Consider the following 24969-nt stretch of genomic DNA (forward strand, 5'->3'; position numbering starts at 1 on the left):
TTCTAATGATAATAAAGACTGTATTCAAACCATATACTGTACTGCAATTGTTGAGGTTAGCAGCTCAACCAGTTTTTAAGATAAAAATATGTTCCTAAATCCATAAAGGCAACATCTCTTTTTTTCTTAATTGACACATTTATTTAAGATATAGACTAATCATACTGTGTTTAAATCTCATTGTTGTGCTGACTTCCACAAATCATAAACTAATTATCAGGGACTCTTCACAAATACACTCCTGACAGAAGTAAAAAGATAAACAGAAATGATGCCAAGACAGTGCCATTTCACACATAAAGGGTCCATAAGTCCCCTTTAATACTTATTAGAAAATGGAGTTTGACATTATTTACGATTATACCAGTATTCATGGAGGCCGAATGCTGCAGGCATAAGGAAGCACTATGACCACAGTAGGTAATTTCGTAGTTCCTGAGTGGTTTTGTATTTTAGCTACAAATGTTTGTCAATAGACCAAGCTTAACAAGTAGAATTTTTATGTCCATCCAAAGACTTTCTTACGTCTTTCTGGGCTATTCTCTTGTAGATGGGAGCAGTAACTAGTATCTTCATTTTACTCATTTGAAAGTGATGCCCAATCTTCATACGCTGTTCAGTTTCTTTAAGAGAAAAGGAGTGACTCGGAGTAGGGCCACGTAGATGAGGAAGTTCCGTTTGGAGGGGAGCAGGTCCTCCTGCAGCCTCCCATATTACCTTGGGGTCCAGCCCCCGCAGGAAGCCCTCAGTCTGGAACATCGCTGCCTCCCACTTTTCCAGCAGCTGCTCGATGCTCCCACATCTCTTAAAGTCCCTCATACCTATCCTTCCTGTCTCTTCATCATGAAACAAAAGTGTTCTCTGAAAAGCATGTCAGGGCCTACTCTGTTTTCATTACTCTGTGACCACGAATTGATTGATGATTTGCACTCTTCTTTCTGGGTATTGAAGTTCACTGACAGTTACTCAATTACCAGAATTGTCCTTTTACCTTTTGATTAATAAACAGGTAATCCAGTAACTCTTCCTCATCTTCAGGAATTTATGACTTCTACAAGGACTCTCACTAGCCAGTAGGTGCTAAGTACCCTAGTAAAATGAATAAACCACATTGTTTGTATTTCACTGTAATTTAGTTAACTTTCCTGGATGCTTCCTTCATAACTCCAGATTTTGCTTTTCTTAACTCATATAACGTGCCCTTTCTTTTTAACTGGTAATAACTGATGTTTTTAAAAATGAGATTAAAAATAGAAAAACTTAGATATCTTCTCATTTTTGTACTCACCTGTTATCAGTTTCCTTACCAGGTAGGAAGGTGGCATTTTTCCTGGCCATACTGTTTTAGCTCCATTGTCTGGAAAGCCACTTCTTTATTGATTTTTCTTTTTCTTCCTGACTTTTCTGCATTCAATCTATTTTATTTTGCCCTTGAAAAATCATGTGGCCTAGTTTTTAAATATTATGAACTATATTTTAAAAACAATCATGTTTTGGATTTCTGAATTTTGCTAATGTAACAACTAGTTGCTTTTCCTGTTTCTGGTTCAGAGGCCAGTATGTGCTTCACATCTTAAGCAACAGTTAGGTTGTAATTGTTGAAATTTCTTTCAGTTGTCTGTCTGATTAGGTTTCTAATGTTGAAGTACACTTTCCTAATAATCATCATTTTTACTGCACTAATGGTCTGCCTTATTTGATTTTTGGTTCAGAATTGTAGACTGCTTAAAAGCTATGATTTGGAAACCCCACATCCCAGCAATCTGTCATGAAGCTTGAAATTCCTGCTGTTAAAGGATTGCTTTTCATCTAAATTATTTTCTCCATGCTACTGTCCATACAACTTTGCTAACCTCCGCTTTATCTTGAGCTCTAATGTAACTAATTCCCTCATTTGTGGTTTACTGTAACTTTTAAATACTTATACTATGGTGGGTATAATACTTTTTTGCATTTATGTATCATATATTTACTTTATTCTTCTCTATTGCAATTTCTTTGAGGGCTTCTGTTTTATCTGAGAGGCTAAAAGGTGTTAATATCATTGAATACCTATTGGCAGGTTTTTGAAGAATCTTGGACGCTATGAAGTTGGGATTTTTACAAGTATTAGTGGGAACTAAGATAGTTGTGAATTTGCTATATGTGGTTTGGTGATACTACTTTGGTGGGAAGTTTCAGGTCCAAAATTATATTGAATGCCTAGAAGAAAGATGAGAAGATGAGCAAGGAAACAAAGAATATTCTACCGAATGGCTGGCTCTGGATGCTGATGCTTTTTACTGACCTAACTTTAAGATCATTCATGTCTTATTGTGTGCACTTTCTTCCATGCAAACTTTTGAGAAGCCAGAGAATAAAGAACCTCAAGTGTTTTTAGATTACTGACATATTGTCAATGCTTGTCTCTGCCAACAGATGAGACACCGGGTGGGATTGGTGGGTAGGGGAACAATGAAAGTGCAAAGTTTGTCTGAGGTTGAATGTCTGAGTTTATACTGTTTACTAATGGAAGAACTGAAAGTGTTCTGTTCTGTTTTTGTTTTTTGTGTATGTGTGGCTGAAATAAGAAGTGTGGTTATAGATACAATATAAGGAACTGTATAATTCATCATGATTTAGAATCCACATTTTGGGTCCAACTATCCAGGTACAGGTGTGGCTGATGAAGCAGGTTTGGAAGAAACAAAGTTTGCAGGGCTTTGACTGTTGCTATTTTTACACTACAGTCAGCCTCTTCCTGCCTTAATATAACAGTCTTTTTTAGCAGATAATTTTGTTTAAGTGGTAGTCCCTCAGTAGTTGCCTCATATTTTGATTTTACAGAAAACAATACAGGAGATTGCAACAAGGGGATCTACATTTTACTAATTTTGCTCCAAGTCCCAGTGTTCCTAATTAATATTAAAGCCTAGGAAAAGATCCATCCTTCTCAGGGTCATATACAGATTTTAGTTTTCTCTAAAAATATTCTCTGAATTTAGCATTGATTGTATGTTTTTTTCATCTCCTGCCCTGAGAAATTTCTTTTGACTTTTTCCTCTGTGGCTTATTAGTCAGGGACCTATTGCTAAGTAGGTAATCTTTACATTTCAGAAAGCCGAATTTAGAGTGCTTCAAGTAGAAACTATTTCATTAAACTCAGTAAGTAAACTGTTTTTCCTTATAGCTAAAATGAAATCATGGCCAGTTTGCAGATCATTTTTGGTCACTATTAATGCCCCAAAGAAATATTATTATCTATTAGTCCCATTAAAAAGTCTGAATTCAGCCATTTTTAGGCCCATCTTAATAATAAAAAGTCTGATCATCAGAGTGGCCTTTTCTCCCTTTCTCCATCTGGAACTGCTCCAGGCTAGAAGGGTTGTGTTGGGTGTCTGTGTGTGTGTATGTGTGTGTGGCCAAGTTCAGGTGCCACACAAGGTTTCTGACTCCTCAGGTTTGGTGCTGGGAGGTGGATGATGGAGCAGAAGCTAGAGAGAAGGGGTAAAGGAAAGGAACATTTTTCTGGCTGATAGTTTCACAATCTCTCATTGCTGCTTCCTAGCTGGGCAGATATTAAGAACTATTGCTATAGGGCTTTTGTATCTTTGATTTGCTTTAAAATAATTCACCAAATGTAGGGGAGAAGATTGGGATATATATGAAACAAAGTTTTCTGTGTAGGTATAATTGAAACTGTATGGGTACTTAGGTAAATTTTTCTGCGTTTGAGAATTCTATAACAAAACATAATAAATATAAAAGTATAATAAAATAATTTTGTTGGGTGGATACTCTGTCATATGTATCATTCTAAATACTCGGGATGTAATAATGGACAACCTAGACACAGACTTGGCTATTAGAGGAATGAATGCTCATAACATAATTACAAGTCTCAATGGAGTTTACAAAATCTTTAAAGCTGGTTGGGACTTTTATCAATAGACTTAGAAGCAAGACGTATAGTGTGAGCAAAACCATTCTTGAATGAAATGCTCTAAATTGGTGGCTTTTTTAACTACAGCACTTCCTTCTGAGTGTGACCTTTCAGATGACGTTCTCTCCTCCTCACCCTTCTCTTTCCTTCCAGTATAGGCGCTTATCCTGTCTACTTATTATTAAGCCTTTCCTCATTCATTGTAGTGTAGCCATTCATTCTTTCAGAGAGATGGTAAAGCACAGCACAGGAACACAGGCTCAGGATTCTCAGAACAGTTGAACCACTTTTAGGGATGTGAATTCTGGCACATTAATTTCCTCTTAGTGTATCAGTTTCCTTATCTTTAAAATGTGACTAAAGATAGTATATACCTCATGTTTGAGAATTAAATGCTATTCAAATAAACCATCTGTAATATTGATTAGGTAAACACTCAATAACTGTCGTCTTCTTATAATCAGACAGTATATGTTTGATTACTTCAATAGGAGTCAAACTATTGGATTGAACGTCTTTCCTCATTGAATGGGCTCTAATTTGGATCAGAAGTGTTCCATTTGGAAAATCATATGTGAAAGCTACTTTACCAGTCAGTAAAAATTAATATTAGGGGTTTTGGTTTGGGAGTAGGAGATAGTATCTTATTAATTGTTAAATAATTATTATGTTGGTCTAGGATTATAGAAATAATATATTAACAAACAGATCATCAAATACTGTAACTGTTGAGAATGGTGATATGTCTTGTACCTATCCAAAATCTGTTTTCTCAAGGGAGAACTAAAAGTTAAGATGAAAAATAAAGCACTATAGAGATGAAATAAAACATTTTATTCCAAAGCAGTAATTTGGTAATAGTCAGTCATTGGCTAGTCATAGAATTGATCAGAATTAACTATAGGTTGACTGAAGATAACTCTCTGGGGCCAATCTAAGTTACAGTACACACATTATTTGGGGTAGCATGACAGTTTTAAGGCAGCTACACTTATAGTCATTTCCTTTTATCCATGGAATTCCCTAAGGAAATATATATTGTTAAACAGAATCCCTAGCACAAAATTGAAGCATCTACTATTACCTTGTTTCTAAATCTTTATTCTTTCCCCATAATGACTCAGGGCAAACATACTAAATTTAACTTGTTGCTTGCTTCTATCCAAGGTTGTGATTAAGGGAGCAAAGCAAGATAAGAGTTCATTGAAATGGACATGTAAAGAAACTTTCCACATTGGCACTGAAATTACATCTTCGGAGTAAAAATTTATTCACAATTCCATATACTTGTGACTTCCATATTGTATTATGGCAAATTGACAGCAGTCTTCAAGGGCCCCAGGAGGAATCTTCTCAATTTAATCAGAGCAGTTTCTCATTTACCTTTCGCTTTCATATGGGACTTACAACTGAAAAGCTAACTAAAAGTTCAGTACTATGGATGTTAGTAAATATATTTTTCCTAGTCGAGTACCTATAGCTCTATATGAGAGTATATAAATTCATCATTGGATAATTTATTATATTTTGAAATAGAATTCAAGAAGAGACTGAAAGAGAACAGTCATTTACTTATTCATAATAATTTTTCTTCAAATTAACTCTAGTGTAGTCTCATTAATTTGAAAAAATAGCTCATCAGTTATCTGCACATTTTATTGTCCAAGCATCAAAATTCTTGTTTTCTGACATAATTTTCAAAACAAATAAATAAACTTTGTTAGATATTGTTGAGATGAGTCTCATAAAATCAGATTTGAAATTATCTGCAAATTAATGCAGATTATATTTGAAGTACATTGACCTTTATGTTTTGGCTTACATGATTAATATAATTACATATTTCATTTTTCTGAAGATTTCATTTTCCCATGATGACTGAAATGAAAAAAATGTTTTCTTCCTAGTGAGATAAATGAATGCAAATTATTCTTTTTTGAGGGTTTGTATAATTCATTTTCAAAGCTTCATCTGAAGACAATTTGCTAATAGTCCTGGCATTAATATATGATGTGTGATGCAAACATTTTCATATATACTGTATATAAATTTAATGTGAAATAACAATTAATGATGTGATGAAGGAAATGCTTCTCATTTTTGGATTATTCTAGAATGTATCTAGGCATTTTTAGGCATATTAGATCAGCAAATCAATACCATTTTTGAGTAAATATGTTCTTTTGCATCATATAAAATTAATATCTCTGCTTAGTGAGATATATGACATATCTCAATATAGAAAGTATTGAGTAATAATGAAATAATAAGTATGGAGCTGTGGGTTTGGAACTGAGTCATTGCCAGATAATTTGAAGTCATGCTTCTCAAACTGGGAAACATATTCCTTCAGAGATAACTAGTGACACTGTGGGGTAGATAGTCACACGGCATAATCATGGCACCTGCAGTTATAGGGACTGCTATACGATGGGCATGTTGTACTGTTCTATATAAGGGAGATGCAGGGTTTGTGCTTTCATGGAGCTGATGTTCTAGAATAGTATCTAGGGAAACCCCTCTGAAGAAATAACTTTAAAGCTGAATATGTGGGAGGATCTGATTTTTCCAAGTAGAGAGAACACTGTACTTCCCATGGCTGAGGAAAAGAAGGAAAATCAGTGTGTGTGGAGCAGAGCGAAGAGAGTGGTGCAGGAGCATTGTCTGGCATGATCTTAGATGGTGCAAACGTAAGATCCCATAGGCCAGGGAGGAAGTTTACATTTTGTTCTAAGTGCTTGGAGAGCTCATTGACTGATATAATCTAGATGCTTCATGGGGAGTAATTTTGAATATAAGGTTGAGGAGAGACAAGTGAATACTTCTTCCAGTGGAATCTTACTCTTTTTTAATTGGCTAGTCATGTGTAAGAGAGAGTGAAAAAGAGAAAGAAATACAAAGAACACAAACCCCTAAGAAGTGAACAATTAGTATTCACAGTGAATGAAAACTTGTCCCATTTGTGTTATCTGGGAAATTTGAGTCTTCTTTGCAGAACAATAATACCAAAATAAAGCAACAAGTTCATGACCAAACTGAGCAAAAAACATGCACCACCTATATCACAAAGGGCTCTTTTTCTCCCCCATATGATGCACTTCTTCAAACAATTTTTTTAAAAGGCTAAAAATCTAATAGAAAGATGGTCAAAGGATCTGAATAAGTCACTGAAACATGTCAGTGACTTTTAAGCATGTAAAAACTGCCCACCATCAACCATAGTTGTTGAAACACAAATTAAATTTTAAAACTTTTTTTTTCATTTGTTAGACTGATAGAAATCATAAAAATTGGTAATATATCACAGCATTGTCCAGGATACAGAGAAAAAGTTGTTTAAATACCCCAATAGAGGGGTTATTCCTGGGCCTGAAGGGCATTTGGGAAACTTATATTAGTATTTTAAATGCTCATCATGACCTTTGAATTGGCAATTTATTTTGCAGATATTCTAACATATGTAAGCAAAAGAGTATGCATTACGTATTGTTTACAGTTGCATAAGGTGGGAAACAACCAAAATGTCTATTAATAGGGGAATAATTAAATGGTAATGGTATTTTAAAAATAATGGAATATAATTTAGAGTTCTGAAAAGAAAAAGTCAGACTTACAGGTAGTAGTATAGAAATTGTTCAGAGGAGATCTGGAAGATATCTGTAAAAGGAAGAATTATTTGATCATCATTCTATGCCTTTTCATATTTCTTTTTCCAAAAAAAAAGCACTTTTAAAAAGAAAATAAAATCATTCATGTAAATTTTAAAGGAAAATAAAAAGGTGCCTGACTCAGGAAGCATACAAAAAATAGACTATGCATTTCAATTAAAGTAAAAGATGATTGTCAAAAAAAAAAATAAAAGCAAATAAAATATAATTATTTTTTCAATATGAAGTTCAGAATGATGTGAGAAATGCATGGCATAAAACAGAGAGACTATGGTTAACTGCTCCACTGAAAATTAAACCAGTGGTTTGGAGGTTAAAGAGTGGTAGGGGACTAGGACTACTTGAATTCTGCTTTGAGTAGCTACTCAGCAGTGCTCTGTCCAGGCTGCCCAAACCCTGTTCTTACATCCCACATCCACCAAAGGATTAGAGACCATCATTAGTGGCGAGAACTTTTCTTACTTCTTCGGTTATTTGTGGATGATTTAGTGTATTTTACAGTGAAATGCAAGCAGAGAGATGTGGCATAATTTTGAAAATCCATTATTACTGGAGTTTATAGAGAGACCTCAGGAGTGGTGTGATTTAAAATTTAATTTAAATCTCAATTTCTTTATATAAAGCCATAATTATAATGATAACATTGTTCAGTACATAGTTGATTGTGCATTTGTTTTTATTTTCTGGAATCTATATGTTAGATTGTCTTGTTTTTTTTCTATCCAAGCACATTAATTTTCCCTTAAAATGTTTTTTTTATATCATTAATTAATCAGTCAAGAAGAAAGAGTTTTATCTAAGAGAATTACCAGTTATATCACATAAAGACCTCCTCTTTAAGAAGACGTTAGGAAAAATAGTTCAAGGAGAGTGTAACATGACACTCCCTGAAGGGAACAATAGAAACAGGTATACCCCATTTTTTCCCAAACCTTTTGTGCAGTGGTTCTCCAAGTGTGGTTCTCAGATTATCATGTCCTCTCCCTGAATGAGAAACCCTGGAATGGTATCCAAGAATCTGTGTTTTAACCAACCCTTCAGGTGATTCTGATATGCAATCAAATTTTGAAACCACTGTCTTAGGACATTACAATTACTTTATTTGAGTAATTATCATTTATTCTAAGAATTTAGACTTTTTGAAGATATAAGGAAGAGTCCATTCCCCTCACAGGGCATTTTAGATTTCATTATATAACAAAGCTTTTTGTAGAAATATGTGATTCTCATTTGGATGATGATCTTAGAGCAGATTTGGTAGTTAATACAATTCTGTTTTGATATACAGACCACCTTCTACTTAATGAATTTTGCATTTCACAGGGTTGAAGCTTTTTACACAGCCAGAATTTTAAGCATTGCATATTCCTGGAAGGAAAGCATTGATCATAGCCTCCGTAGATATTTAGTATCAACCATAGAAATTAATTATTTAAGCCACATTTTGATCTGTAACAGTGCTCAGAAGGTGAGGCGATTTAAAATCACTACACTTCCATACAAATATACAAAATTCACTATACAGAGTCTTGCATAATAATGGCAATTTTGGGATTTACAAATATTGATTATAATAGACTGCTGAGTAATTAAAAATAGACATAAAGTAAATAGCAGTCATATCTGTTCTTAGTATAGTATCCTAAGAAAAACATCTGGAAAGAAAACACATTATTAATTATAGTATTATTTCATTTAAAAGAAATAAATTAAGAATGAAAGAAAGATTGTTTCCAAACAAGGTTGAGTGTTTATATAAATTTTCAGTTATAGGTATTTTGGATAAATATTTGTTTTCCATATTATTGTTTTCATTATCATCTGTTTATACATTTAAAAAATATTCTTTGGCCAAAAGTTCCATGCCTTTGGCCAAAAGTTGATAAAGCTATTTGTTGAATGTGAAAGCTTCAGGACTGGGCAACTAATTAGGAGTTTATTCATGTGGAGATGGAACTCAGCATCTCTTTGGGATTCTATTCAAGTCAAAACAGCATGCCTCAAGAAGCATACCCAAACCTGATCCATTCGTTTTATATTGACATAATTTATCATGCTTTTTAATATGTTTCTTTTGGGAGCTGTTCACCAACAGACTTTATTATTTTTATTATTTACTTATCTTTAAAAAAATTTAATGCTGTTCCTGGGAAAACACACTGTTGTTTAGGGACTCCTAATTAGTAGTTTCCTGTTCATTTTACTTGGAAATGTATTGCTTTCCTTTCTAGAAGTTTTCAAACAGCCCACATGACAAATTGTTCAGCTTCATGAAGATTTCATCAACTAAACAGACTGTTTAGTTTTCAGTTCAAAAGAAACTGAAGAGCCATTTATGGGTAGCACACTACGGAGAGAAATCATACCTGCCAAGATGGTTCTTACTGAAAGGATATACAGGTCAAAGATCTTTCTGTCTCTTGTCTGTCTTGATGAAGCAGATGATTTTACCTGCATACAAAGGAGTACTAATGATTTGATGTCTTGAACAGTATAAGTTTCTTCAAAAGAAATTCCCTATTTCAGAATTTTGTTTATGGGATCTTAGCTTTCTCTCTGCCGAATCATATTTAGTAAATATTGATTGGGTGCTTAAGGTATGTGAGGCTCTGGGCTAGAGCATTAAAAATACATAAAAACAATCCCTGCCTTTGTAATTGCAGCACCTGCCGTGAGTATTGGTACAGGAAAATTTTAGGTGGCTAAGGGAGTGTGTTGGATAAGCATCTGGAAATTATCCTCAGTAGGTATTGTAGTAGATGTCCCTACCCTTTACCTACAGTACACCCAACACCCTACTGATGGACAGGCTGGTTCATAAGAACTTAGAGCTGACACCTCCTCCACAGAATTGCTGCCTGGCCCAGAGTCAATGCACTGACCCCCAACCCTGCTCCCCAGACCTGAATCCTCAGACAATGACGAAGGTAAAAAGGGCAGCCTCCCATCCTCCATTTTTTCAAGGTGGGATTAACAGTGGCGCAGTTTGGGTTCCTGTGCTTCCTGGTGAGATCATTCTTTGGAAGCTAGATTCCAGCAGAGACCCCATTTTTTGCATAGCTTCTATCTTATGCTCTACCTTGGTTCCCTTACTCCCCTTTTCCTGAGAGCATTTCCCCAATAAAATTTTGAACAAGATACAACTACTAGAGAACCTGATTTAGCAAAGTGATTTTCACAGACACTTGCAAGGTAAGCAGGAGTTAGCTACATGAAAAGAGTCAAGGGAAAAGAGAGTATTCCATCCAGAAAAAATACCAGGTAGGAAGGCACATTGGAAGACAAAAGAGCTTGGGCTAAAGAGTGCAATGATGTGAGCAAGGGCAGGGGTGGGGGTTGGTAGGAGGTAGGAGAAAATGGGTGGTAATGAAAGATGATGCTGAAGAGGCAAAAAACTTGTAAGACAAGTCACAGCTACCAAATAACAAAAAATTGTGAAGAATACAGACCATCAGCTCTACTTTAGTTTACATGAAATATACGATATTTGAAATGACATATACTTGATATATTTAAAGGTATTGCTCGAAAATTAATTCCTTTGTACATGCTACAGTAATGAAAAGATGTTACCATGGAATTAATCTGAATCTTCCCTCTTTATTCAACCCCTCTGATGCTAGCCCTCAATTATAAAGAGATAGCAACAAGCCTACAGTAACAAATTGCAACAGTTAACAAATTGCTGAAATTTTCATCCTCATTCTCTTTCTCAAGGAAAACCTCCAAAATGCATTGTGAAGTGTACACTATAAGTCTACGTAGCACAATTTTCAGAAAGCAAATGAAAATGCCTATGGTCTAGTGAAACATCCTCCATAGTATAGCTTTCTTTAACAAAGGTTTCTGACATGGTTATTCTGGTATATTCTATTACTTAACAGTGATCTATGGAGGTGAGTCTTTAAAAGTTGTGATCTTCATATATGTCACTAAGCATAGGTGGATATTATAGTCCCAGTGAAACAAAATCTGTAGAAAATATGGGAAAATTTACTCTGCATTACACCTGACTGCCAAATGTGGAATCAAATTAAAGGTTATTTTTTCAGATTCAACATTTCTCTACCAATTGGGTACTGTTGCATGTTACATTTCTATTTGTTTGGATTTTAAATTGCCATAATTTGTGACTTACCTTAAATATATTGATCTGAAAATGTATAAAGAGGGAGAGTACTAGTTGAGAGTTTAACTTGCAGTTGGGTTCCTCCTGTATTTCTTAGACAAGTATTTCCATTCTATGGCTGTTCCTATGGTCTGAAGTCAGAGGAAATATAGTACTCTAGTTACCAGTTCTTAAAAAATTACATGTGTCAGTAATGAGCAAATGAAATGATTAGATGCATGAATAACCACTGAATTTTTTTCCTATAAAAAACAGCCAGTATATAAATAAATGGTACACTGAAAATGTGAATATTTGTAATTACCTGTGGTTATGGCCCACATGAAAATAAGAAAATAAAGAAGTCTAGTTCACTGTTCAAATCTCAGTGCACTGCTAATAAGACCACTCAAGCAACCATCAGAAAACAATTAGATTCTTCTCTATAATCCTTCAAAAGCCTCCTTTGGCCCCTGCCAACACACACCTACTTTAACATTATAATGTGTAACTGCCCTATAAAATTGCTTTTAATGCCCTTCCTTCTAACCTTTAACCCTAAGGACTGGGCATAATTTATTATCCTATAAAGAATCAAATCCTTCTCTTTCTTGTTTTCTTAGAAGGTTTTTCTTTTGTCCTCCCCACTGCTAGCATTTCCTTTGTTCATGGATGGTGTTGAATCAAGGCATTTTTATAATTTGTCATTTTCACATAATCCTTGTTTTTTAATTAGTATTTAATGAAAGCAGAGTTTGTTATCTACAACAAAAACATTATTTTTTTTCTTGCTGCACTCTTTGTTGAGTTCTCGCCCTTCTTTGAAATGACGTCTGTTGTTAGAAAGAGAAAGAACTTTCCTGCTCCTTTTCTGAGTTATGCTATTGTGCTTTGAGAAGGTTGTGATGTGTAACAAAATATGCTTAACTCTTTCATCTTCATATATGGATAGAGTCGAGCTCTATAATATGAAGTCAAATGAAAATGAAAATCCTTGTGGCAATGTTAGGAGATTATAAACACCTCAATGGCCAATTCCAGACTAATTCTGTTAACTCATTACTTATGTGTGTAAGGGCAATTATAAAATGGCCTACTACAGCTGTTGATGTTTTCCTTCAATTCAAGGTTTGATTAAAAAGTTCTTGATGTAGAATTGTATCTGCATTTTGAGTAAGTTTAGATCTGAGAAACCTGAAAACTGTATTTGCTTTTATTCACTCTCTAGACCAACACTCCTTGCTCTTTCTTTTCCCTTGACAACTTCACTCTGCTTTGTGTGCCTAGAACACTTAAAATGTCAAATCTTCCAAGACAATTTCATACTACTTTTGTCTTCAAAGTAATATCTTGTATTGGTGTGTGTGTGTTACCCATTTAGAGTTCAGTGTATATACTTATCTTTAACCATCTTTAACCCATGATAGGCTTACTACCTTTCCTGAACCCCTCAGAAAGTCATTTAAATTTCTGTCCCTTATAGCACTTCAGACAGCTTACCCTCATAAAGATATCCAAGTGTTTTTCAAATTCTGAGGACAGCTGAAAGCATTGCTTGAGTATGACTCCCATTCTATCATAGTTCAAGAACCCCTATAAACTAGATTTTGGTGGAGGATGTTCAGGAGTCTTAAAAAAAAAAAAATGTACCTTGGCTCTGAAAAATTTTACCGTATGGCTAAATTGATACTTCTGTTCTCCTCATCACATCTTCCAGGGTCAATTAGAGCAGAACCTGCAGAAGTTCAGGCAGTGTTTATATAATTAAAGCTTCAGTTCAGTAGCTAGTTTAATGAAGTCTACACACCAAAAGTTAAACTGAACATTCAAACCAACGATTACGGAGTCAGCCTCACTCGACTCCACTTTCAGATTCAAACAAGTAAGTAATATCCCGGACTTCTTTTTCCTATCCACAATTCTTCTGCATTAGAGAAATCTTAATTTTTCCCCTCAGTGCTCCATACCACCTCCTTAGTTCTCTACTCAATCCCCATATATCTTTCCATGGTGATTTTCCAAAAATTTGAATCTGATCATTAAACTGCTGGCCTTAAAACTCTCTAATGCTTCCCACTGTCTTCTAGGTGAACTTCAGGCTTCTTGGATTTATGCACAAGGCCCTCCAAGATCTAGCATCTGCCTGTGTGTGTCTCAGACCTCACTTCCTGTCTTTTTTCATCTCCTGCACGTGTTCTACGCTCAATCAGTGCATTAAGAAGGACAATTTCCCTTATACACCATTTGGTTTCCTGCCCCATACTTCTGACTGTGCTCTTCCCTCACCAGTCTACGTCTTTCTCTCCTTGACTGTCTTTAAAATATCCTATTTTTCCTTCATCAGCTAACTCACAAATACATGCCTTAGAGAAACTTTCTCAAATTCTCCCCCCCTTTTTTGCTAATTCTGAATATTGTACATTATTTCATCTTTGTACTTTTCATTATATTTCTTTCTTTTTTGCATTTCTCTCACCTCTAGTATTCTTTAAGCTTATTGTTGCAGAAACTCTGCGTTTTATCCCTAACAGAGAGCATGGGGCCTCAAAGTCAATACATGTCTGTGGAGATAAGCTAAAATGTCAAAATTGATATTTAGGCATTTTTCTAGTAATGTTCAGCTCTGGAATTGAGCAACAATAAATAGATCAAACTCTAATTTTATTCCAACTCTGTTTTTTACTTGATCAATTGCAGATAACTTTTATTTCATCTCTCAATTTTATTATAAATAAATATTGCTTTATTTTCAAGGCCAATGCCACCAAATGTATAAACGTTAGAAAAAAATCTTTCATCTTTCTAGATGAAAGAAAGCATGTAAGCCCTCTTATTCTTTGTCCAAGTATAATCCCCCCCTCCAACTTGGCCCTATAAGTTTCTATCTATTCTCAGGTAATATTAGAACATGAATCACCTTCTTAATATTGGAAGAGAATAGGAAGGAAATAGAATATGACTAAATAGATACAAGGCTTTCTTCAAAGTTTGAGCATGTATAATCTTTCTTTTTGTCCCTCAGGAGATTTGCTATGGCCAAAAAACTTAATTGCCTATGCACAAGGTTCATGAAGGCAAAGGGACTAGAACATCTCATACTCATTTGGAGGTTGATTGTTGTTAACAATACATGATTACTGTTAGCCTGCTTTAACAGCAACTCTCATTAGAAAGTGTCCTTGTCACAAAAGGATAGCTATTGTCATTTTGAAGTTCAGTTTGCTTGTCCAACACTACCTTACAGATTAAGGTACGTATTGATAAAAGTCTACCTAACAAAGCATATACTATATTTCTGAGACAGCATATACTCTATTGATGATGATTTGGTGTTGTCACCATTTTATAGAAAGACAGTGAGCTGATTTACTTTATTACTCATTAAATAAGTTTATCCTTTTATTTGTAAGGTAGTCTCTTTGTATCACATAGAAATACTAAGTAAAAGAGGTATAATATGTGTGCAATTTTGCTGGTGATGTGGTCAGATATAAATTAAATTAATCTATTTTTTGAACAACTATTAGCTTATTATGGAATAATTATTGGCTGTCATTTGCTTTGTGCCTACTATATGCCAGGCACAATAACAGACACTATTTACCTTAGTTTATTTCTTTTTGCCAAATCTCTGACATAGGTATATTTTTATCATTTTATATTTGAGTAAACTGTAGCACAGACATGTAAAAGAACTCACCCCAGTTCGTATAATTATTAAGTTTAAGGACAGTAGGCTAGAACTAATTCTGCCTATTTCCGTTGCTTGTGATTTTAACTTTGGCAACCTCACAACTAATAATGTACTGTAAATTATACTCTTTCCCAATTCCTCACCTCTTCTTTCTCTAAATGAAAGTTCTGTTAAAGGAACACTTTGTAAGCTGAACTTTTCAGAATTTATTATAGTCTGAGCTATTATGGATACATAAGAGCAATTCCGTAGATACTTTTCCTCACAATATATTGAAACATGATTTGCTGAAAGAGATATTCTAGATTATACAATTATATTTAATTAATATACCATATCATGATATATATTTTCTTTACATATTGTGTACTTTGTTAGTAAAGATGCTTTTATATCCGTTTTGAAATGCTGAGGCTCTTTAGGCTTTGCTTTCTCAAGCCCTCTTAGTGTTTCTGTGTCTTGGGTTGCCATCTAGTGGTGACAGTCATGCACTTCAGTTTTGTTACAGAGAAAGGAGAAAAATCATAAAAAAATGGTGACTGTTAATTTTGTCTAACTATTTTATGAAAGTTTTAGTCATAACACCCATTGAGATCAGTAAAGATAAAAACATATCTAGATGTATCAAAACAACTAATTTTCTGTAGAGTAAAAATAGTTCTTTTATTTTCCTTAGAAAATTTATAACCAACAATTTTCTCTTCAGAAAATCATGAAATAAAGTCTTTACGTTAAAATTATTGTCAAAGCCAATAATACACAAATTCATACCAGGAATTCAAGCAGTCAAATCAAGGCCTGGATTTTTCATATGTTTCTCAAATACGTTTCCTTGTCAGTGGGAGAAAGTGATAACATAATATTCAAATTAAGTTAAATTAATAAAATGTATTTAGGTCATTTCTTCCCAGATGTACAGGTTGCAGTTTGTTGCATGTATATAATTTTTAGAAAATACTTGACAGCAACAGCTGTCAGACACACCTTAGAAATTCTGTTGGTGAATTTGCCGCAATAAAATAAAATCAGAATAATTTAAGCTACTAAAAGAAAGGGAATAAAATGAATACTCCCAACAGTTAAATAGTACAATGTTGTTTCAAATATGGGATAATTTTTTCAAGAGTGTCTTTTTATTTTTTATTTTAAATATAAGAAAATTTGGTATAAAAATAATTATAGGAAAAATATTCTTCACCTGGGTGAAAAGTTGTATGTATCTAGTAGATATTAATTTTGTTATGATTTATTTAACAAGTCATAGATTGGAAAATAGAATGAATTAAACGTGAAGAAGTTATCATATCTACAGTTGCTTAATCTCCAAAGATATATTGGTCTATCTAGCAATAATGTAATTTTTCAAAGTTTCTCCCCGATATTTTTCAGAAATTTCAAACTACAGAAATACATTGAATATTCACATATCTTTTGTCTGTATTAATTAGCTGTTATTATTTTGCTGTATTAGTATGTTTAAGTTTTCTCTCTCCATCTCTCTATCATCTATTTCTATTGCTATCTTCTATCTGTATCATCTATTTATATCTATTTATATGCCTGTGCATATATACACACCCACAGACATCCAGATCTTATGTTCTTCCTCAAACATTTGAAAGTTAATTGCTAACTTTTAATACTTCATCCTGTATACTTCAGCATCTAAAACCTAAAAACAAAGTCAATCACTTTTCAAACCAGAATGATACTATACAGTACATTTATCATTAGTACAATATTATCAGATATTTAGACTATATTCCATTTCCCCCATTTTACCAAAAAAATATATCCTTTATTGATTTTTTTAAAATCTAGTATTTGGTTAGGAAAACTGCATTGCATTTGGTTGTCATCTTTAGTTACCTTTAATATACAGCTCTCTCTCTGATACCAATTTTTGTTTTTAACTTTGTTTTGTTTTTAAACAACGGCATTTTTAAGAGTTGTATGTAGTTGTTTTACAGAATGTACTTTGATATAGATTATTTAGTGGTTTCCTCATGATTATATTCAGGTTAAACATATTTGAACAGCTTCTATGTAAACAATATGTAGTACTCAGCAATGTATCACATCAGTGGACATTTCATGTTACATTATTGATGGTGTTAATCTGTGGCATAATACTTTAAAATTGCAAGCATATCTGATTTCAATATACCTTACTCCCTTATTTTAGATTGTGTTAATGTCTAAACACTAAACTACACTCTGCATCTTAGGTATCAACACTGAAGGCAAATTTTATCTGGATCTCCTGAAACATTTCTAAAAAAAAATTCTGAAAAATGTAAATGTTAGTAGCTAGCATTTTAATGAAAATAAAACAGCACAGGCTAAATTTATAAATATAGAAAAGAAAAAAGATGAAATTCATTATATAGTCACACCTTATTTAGAAATGGGTTTATAATTTTTAAAAAACAGGACACCGCAAACCAGTTAGACAGATGTTAGCTTCAGCTGTCGCAGTCCAGTCTGCATACCATAGTGGGTCAGTTAGCTCACAGAACAAAGGAATTTGAGAAAAGGGGGGAAATATTCCAACTGACATTTTACCCATTATCATCACTCCATGCAGCAGTCTTTTTAGCAAGCTTTTTTTTTCAAAACAAACAACAGAACTCATTGCAATGATGAAGAAATATTACTAGCATTTACAGAACTTGAATAAATGCAGTAATTTGGAAGTTAAGTGCAACATAGTAGTATCATTAGCAGTATATTAGAAGATATACGTGTTAAGCAAAGCAGAAGGTTTTGGTCCTGACTGACTGGGCATAGAGAAACTGCAGATACGAGGACTCAGAACTCTCTGAATATTACCCATGAGAACCCAGGGACTGAGCCATGTGCTGGGGATGGCTGTGGATGGGGGTGGGAAGTGGTCTGGTGTGGAACAGAGGAAAGATTAGGACCGGGAGCAAATCAGAGTTAATATATTAATACAAAATTTTCACAAATTTTGCAAACTAAACTGACCTGAAGTTTTAGCTTACAATCTAAACTAAAGGGAGTTTTTACATCACAGAATTTGGCAAATCTTCCAAATATCTCCATCATACTAAGGAGTTAGTTGTTAAATATTTGTTGTTAAATATTTACCAGCATAATGCTGGTAACAACCTATTTAGAAGGCAGTAAATGATTGGCTAACCACACTGTGGCTAGAACCATTCATGAATTTTAGTTTAGTTCTAAAGTCACTGATCAACAATAACCAGATTAGAAAATGTATCAACTACTGCTGGATATTAAGAAGAGGCTTCCACTACCGATCAAACCTGTTTTCTTTAATGTTACCAGTGACCTCCACATGGCTAAATCCAATGGTGATTTCTCAGATCTTTTCTTAATTGACCTATCATCAGCATTTGGCACATTTTATTACTCCCTACTTCTTGCCATACTTTACTTGGCTTACAGGTACAACAGTCTTTCGGTTGTCCTATCTCACTCGTTCTCTGTCTCCCTCCTCTTCTCTCTGCCCTCTTAATATTGAACTACAGTGAGCTCAGGCCTAGCTTCTCTCTTTTCCTCTTCCTTATCTGTACCAGCGTTTCTCAATGGTGACACTACTGACCTGGGCCAGGTAATTCTTCATTGTGGTGTCTGTCTTCTGCATTATAGGATGTTTAGTAGCATCATTGGTGTTTGTCCACTAGATATTACTAGCACCCCCTACCTCAGTTATGACAAACAAACATGCCTGGATATCACCAAATGTCCCCTTGGGGAAAATTTATTGCTCCCTGTTGAAATCCACTGATTTATAATCTTTGCAATCTTAAAGTGATCTCATCTGGTTTCACACTTTTAAATACATCAATGTGCTAATAATTAACATATTTATTTTACCAGCCTCTTTCACAATTCCATACAGTTGCCTTCTTGACATCTTGATTTGGGTGTCTATATATATATATCTGAAACTTCAGATATGCAAAGCTGAATTGATCTTCCCCCCTACACTTTCCAGCCATAGCCTTCTCCATCTTATTTGACGCTAACTCCACCCTTCAGTTCCACAGTCCCAAACCCTTAGAGTTGTCTTGACTCTGTTCTTCATCTTATAACCTACAATCAGCCCATCTGGAGATCCCTACAAAGTGTATTCCAAATCAGCACTTTTCACCCCGGTGTGATCTACTATCATATCTCTGGGATTCCTGAAGTTCCAGTAATTTCTATTTGGTCTCCATACTTCTGACCATACTCTCCTTTGCCCTATTCCCACCCCCGCCTAGTAACCTATTCCCAATAAAGCAGAGTGCTTATTTAAAAATATATGCCAGTTCTCTCCCCTCTATTTCGGTGGTTCAAAGTTTTCACATTTCTCAGGATAAAATCCAAATTCTTAGAAGAGCCCTTCCTGTTAGCTCCCTGCTTTGGTTTCCTACTACTTTCCTCACTTACTCCGTTTATTTGACATCTGTGTATCTAGTTTTTTGGAACTTCCTATTCAAAATTTTCCCCTTTTTAAAAATGTGATTTTTTGTTATCTTCTCCTTTTTGACTTTTTTAATTAATTTATTTTTTTGCATGGGCAGGCACCAGGAATCGAACCCAAGCCTCTGGGATGGCAGGCGAGAACTCTACCTGTTGAGCCACCATGGCTTGCCCCCTCCTTATTGACTTTTAAGAGTTTTTTCTTTTAAATATTCAAAGTTAAAGTCTGACACGAATATATACTTTGTAAACATTTCTCTAAGGGTGGCTTTCCTTCTCATTTTCATACCAGTGTTTTTTGGAGAGCAAACATTTTTAATTTTGATGAAGTCCAATTTGTTGATTTTTTTTTCTATAGTTTTGTTGTTGTTTAGTTGTATTTAAGAATTTTTGCCAAACTCAAGATCACAAAGAATTCGTCTATCTTCTTGAAGTCTTATAATTTAGCTTTTGTATTTAGGTCAAGAATCCCTTTCAAATTAAATTTTATATATGATGTCTCTAAAGGGTTTTTGGAGGTGATTATCCTAATTCTCCAGCACCATTTGTTGAAAACATTATCTTTTCCTTATTGAATTGTCTTGCTACCTTTGTAGAAAATCAGAGACCATTTTTGAGTGGTCTGTTTCTAGACTCTGTTCTGGAACTTCATCTATTTGTCTCTCTTCTTTGTCAGCACCTTATTGTTTTTACTACGTATCTTTCTAATAGGTTTTGCAAGTAGGCAGGGTATGCCTTCTGACTTAGTTCTGATTTTACAGAGTTATTTAGCTATTCTAGTTCCTTTGCATTTCCTTATAAATTGTAGAATCTGCTACAAAAAACAGGCTATGGGTTCTAGTCTTTTTTTAGAATCTGTAGGATTTATAACATAGACAATTAATGTCGTTTGTGAATAAAGACAGTTTTCCTTTTTGTTTTCCAATCTAAATGTCTTTTATTAATTTGTCTTGCCGTTTTGCACTGGTTAGAACCTCTACTAAAGGTTGAATAGAGGTGGTGAGAGTGAACATGTCTCTGTTCTCGATCTTATGGGGGAAGCATTCAATCGATCTTATGGGGGAAGCATTCAATCTGTAAACATAATGCTAGCTTCAGTGTTTCATAAAACCCTTTTATCAGATCCCTGGTTGCTGAGAGTTTTATTATGAGCATAGAAGATTTTGTCAGATGCTTTATCTGCAGCTACTGAAATAATCATAGAATATTTTTTCTTTTTAAATTTGTTAATATGATGAACTACATTGTTTTATGAATATAATGCTCATTTTGCATTCTTATGATAAATACTACTTGGTTATAATGACAAGCTTTAAAAAATATATTATACTCAGTGATGAAGCAAGTGGAGAGAAATAGGTTCTCAGACCCTGCTTTTTGGGATAAAATTGGCAAAACATTTTTGTAAGACAGTTTAGTTCTATATGTCAAGTGTCTTAAAAACATTTGCATAATTTCATCCAGCAATTCCATTTCAAGAAATTAGAAGGGAAAAAAAAATCAGGGGTGTAAATAAAGTTCTATATACATACATGCATATGTAAAATTATGAAAAAACATAGGTATATATTTTCCAACAATTGAAGATACTCAAGTTACAATGAAATGATACTATTACTAATTAAAATTTTATTATTTTTAAAATGTATGTGACAGTATTTAAGTTTAAAATCATGCATAATAACAATAATTTAAAGATTAATATGAATATGTGTATGCGGAAATGAAACACTAAGGAATTTATAAGATAATATGAAAAAACATTTTTATCTCCTGGAGGTGAAAGTTTTCTTTTAAATTATATATTCTTATTTGTACTTTTTGTTTGTTTCATTTTTTTTCCATTGAAAAAGCATTTCTTTTGCAATAGAGGAAAAAAGAAACAAAGTGTTTTTCCCAGTGGCTATTTTGAATTAATTCACCTGTAATTTTAGTGACTATCTTGCTAAATAAGTTTTTATGGGAAATACAGAACTGTTTTAGCTTTATTTTACTTTGTGGTGCTACTTATCACAACCGTGATTATTGTATATATGCTTGTAATAATATTTCATAAGTGCTGCCTTTACCCACTTTTGAAGCAATGATTGAAACCTGTCCATTCCCCCTCCTGGGCATTTTGCGAAGCCCACACCTTAAATGCTTCCTGTATCGGTTTCTAACACTCTCTCAGGTTACAACACAGCCTCCCCAACTATCAGTGACCCCAGATGCCAAGCATCTAGGGATGCCCCCTTCTTCTTTGGGCCATCAGAATTATTTAAAATATTCAATTCATTGGAAGACTGAAAAATCCTAGTTAACCTATCCTGCTTGCCATGCATAAATCAGCTTCTACGGTTTCAGCTTGTTGTTACCTTCTCCCTATTTACAGCCCTTTGTGTGGCCCTGCATGATAGCCTTCTTTTATTTAAATTGTAAATAGGAAAGACTTCTGTAAATTTTGTCTATCCCAGTGTCTTTGTATTGTGTCCCATCATCTGAAGAACCTATAATAATTTCTAATATCATATAATTATAACATAATGCTATTACTTTTAAAAATCACCGTTTTTGAGGCCTTCTTGGGTTTTCCACATTTTTCATAGATGAGGGCAAAATCTCTGAGAAAATGTTATTGAAACTAAGGAAATTGAGAAGTGTATAGGTATAGGAAGGATAAACTTTGTTGTTAAATTTTATAATATTGCAATAGAGATAAAACTTAATTATTTAAAACAATATGTTTGGAGACAATAAAAGGAAATACTGTATCCCATGATGGGTAATAATTTTTAAATAGTTGTTATTCTATGCGATAGTCATATTGAAATCTTACTTTTAAGCAAATTTATGTATAATTTACTCATAAAAGATTAAGGAGAAAGGTTAACATGTCTGAGAGCATTTTACTTCTTCCTAGGTTATCAAAAAAGAACTGTGCATTTACTCAAAATATCATAGTAACACCATAAAAATAATATTAACACAGCTGCTCAATATGTCTGATCTTGAATAGCATTTATAATGGATTAAGTTGGAGCAAGAAATGGAAACAATTTTTCCAGATAATTCAAACTAAAATTATGCAGTCATTTAATATAAGTCTTTTCCTTGTGAGCATTTAGAAGGGCATAAAACCTTAATATTTTGTTTCACAGGGGTATTTTAGATAGAAATTAGTGACGCTTCTCTGGAATATTCAACTTATATTCATTTACTTTCCATTCATTTTTTGCACTTTGACATTCATTCATGTTAATGTATTTATGTATTTAGTATGTGCAAGGTACTCTTCTGGTTACTTGCTGAAGATACATATTTGTTTATAGCAATTTTATTGAGATATATTCACATAATCTATAATCATCCAAAGTGTACAATCAATTGTTCACAGTATCATCATATAGTTGTGTATTCATGAAGATACATCTTTGCACTAAACAAAGTTCCTACCTTTATGAGCTACATACTTGATGGGATAAAAGACAATAGAAATTTATAATATGTATGTGATGTAATGCTAGTGATAATTTCCATTATATATAAAATCAGGGCTTTTAAAGAGAGAGTGTGATGTGAGAATGATATACTATTTTAGATAGATTTTCATAGATTATGCTTTTATTTAAAATGGGAGAACTAAATTTGTCTCTGACATATTCAGAAAGTTTAGAACTTCCTCAGATAATCAAATGAAAACCATCTGATACAGAAGGAAAAACTGAGAATAATTCATTATCTGTTCTTATTCCAAATATTTAATGTATATTACAGATGTGATAGCATATCCTTTTTATGGTAGCACACTAGATTTTGGATTCCTTAAATGCAAATATATGTTAATATATTCCAAGTAGTTGTTTATTTTCAACACATTTCCTATAATGAGTGGTTCTGCTAATGACAAAATAATTTCAAATAATATTATTTGAAATGCTGATATCCTTTATACCAGTGTATATATTTTTATACTTGAAGATACTGAATCCTCCTGGCTTTGTTGTGCTGTTATAGTCTTTTATTAACTTTTTCCATGGGACATGGAAGTTATAATTGGTATCTCCTGTTGAAACCCTTGTACAGAAACAGCCACCCTACTGTTTGGCAGCAACCCAGATAACTCTTGATAATTATGATCAATCACTTCATCTAATATAGTAATGCCCCCTTTTATGCCAATCGGTTCAGTAGTGTAAAAGAAGCACAGAATAGTCAAATGACAGTCTCAACTTCCATTCCTAAAAATCTCTGTTGTGTCTTCTGCTGGAAACTCCTTCATTGGGAGATTCAGAACCTCAAAACCAGCAGAACCAAGATTGTGAATAGGCAAAGGAAAAATTCTACTGATAGAGTATCAATTATGATAATGAAAGTTGCCATTCTTACTTAACCCTTTGGTTCTTGGGTTCATGGATTTTGGCAATAAGACAAACAGCATCATATATTGAACACTTGTTCAAATGATATGCCTGCTTCTCTATTAGATATCCCAGTAGGGGCCATAACTGTCTTCAGTAGCCATCCCAATATTCTTTAAGGCCATTTGCTTCTGAGTGTTGGAGTTCGTTCACTAGTATAGCCAGGGAATTCCATAGGCATGAGTTTTTCTGCATTTGCTTGCTGGGATTGTGTTCTTTGGTCAAAAGCAATTGTTCATTTAAAAAAAAAAAAACAAAAACATGAGGTTCAATAAATTGTTCTAGAAATCCTTTGGAAGAATGTTGGACAGCAGCATTGCGATTTAGAAAGCAAATCCATATCCAGAATAGGAATTTAATCGAGTGAGGAGAATTGTTGTGCGTCAATGATGGAAAGTATCCTTTATAATCAACTTACCTCCAGATGGCTGTCTCAGTCTCCCCAAGGAATGGTGCCATTTTATGGGCCCTGATGTTGGCAGGTGACACTCAGTAGTGTCAAAAGCCAAAACAGTTTTGAGGGATAGCCCAAGTTTTTGAGGCTGTTTATATTAAACTCTTCAAGTAATCTCGTTGAAGTCTCATTAGGCTTGAGATGAGGAGGCATATCTTCCCAGCAAAATGTTACACTCTCCAAAGAAATACTCCTTCTAAAATCTTTCCTTAGTCTTCCACATAAATAAAGATCTCTTTTATACCTTGCATGAGTAGGAAAGGTTCCA

At 33.9% G+C, this 24969-nt stretch overlaps 1 protein-coding gene and 1 pseudogene across 6 annotated transcripts in view; one reads left to right on the forward strand and one right to left on the reverse strand.

Moving 5' to 3' along the window:
• Positions 1 to 24969, forward strand: part of GPC5 (glypican 5) — an 860649-nt gene that overhangs the window by 438344 nt on the left and 397336 nt on the right. The gene's annotated exons all lie outside the window — the stretch shown is intronic.
• Positions 606 to 759, reverse strand: LOC143679480 (mitochondrial import receptor subunit TOM5 homolog pseudogene; annotated as a pseudogene).

The sequence above is a fragment of the Tamandua tetradactyla genome, chromosome 4 (genome assembly GCF_023851605.1).
Source record: "Tamandua tetradactyla isolate mTamTet1 chromosome 4, mTamTet1.pri, whole genome shotgun sequence".
NCBI lineage: Eukaryota > Metazoa > Chordata > Mammalia > Pilosa > Myrmecophagidae > Tamandua > Tamandua tetradactyla.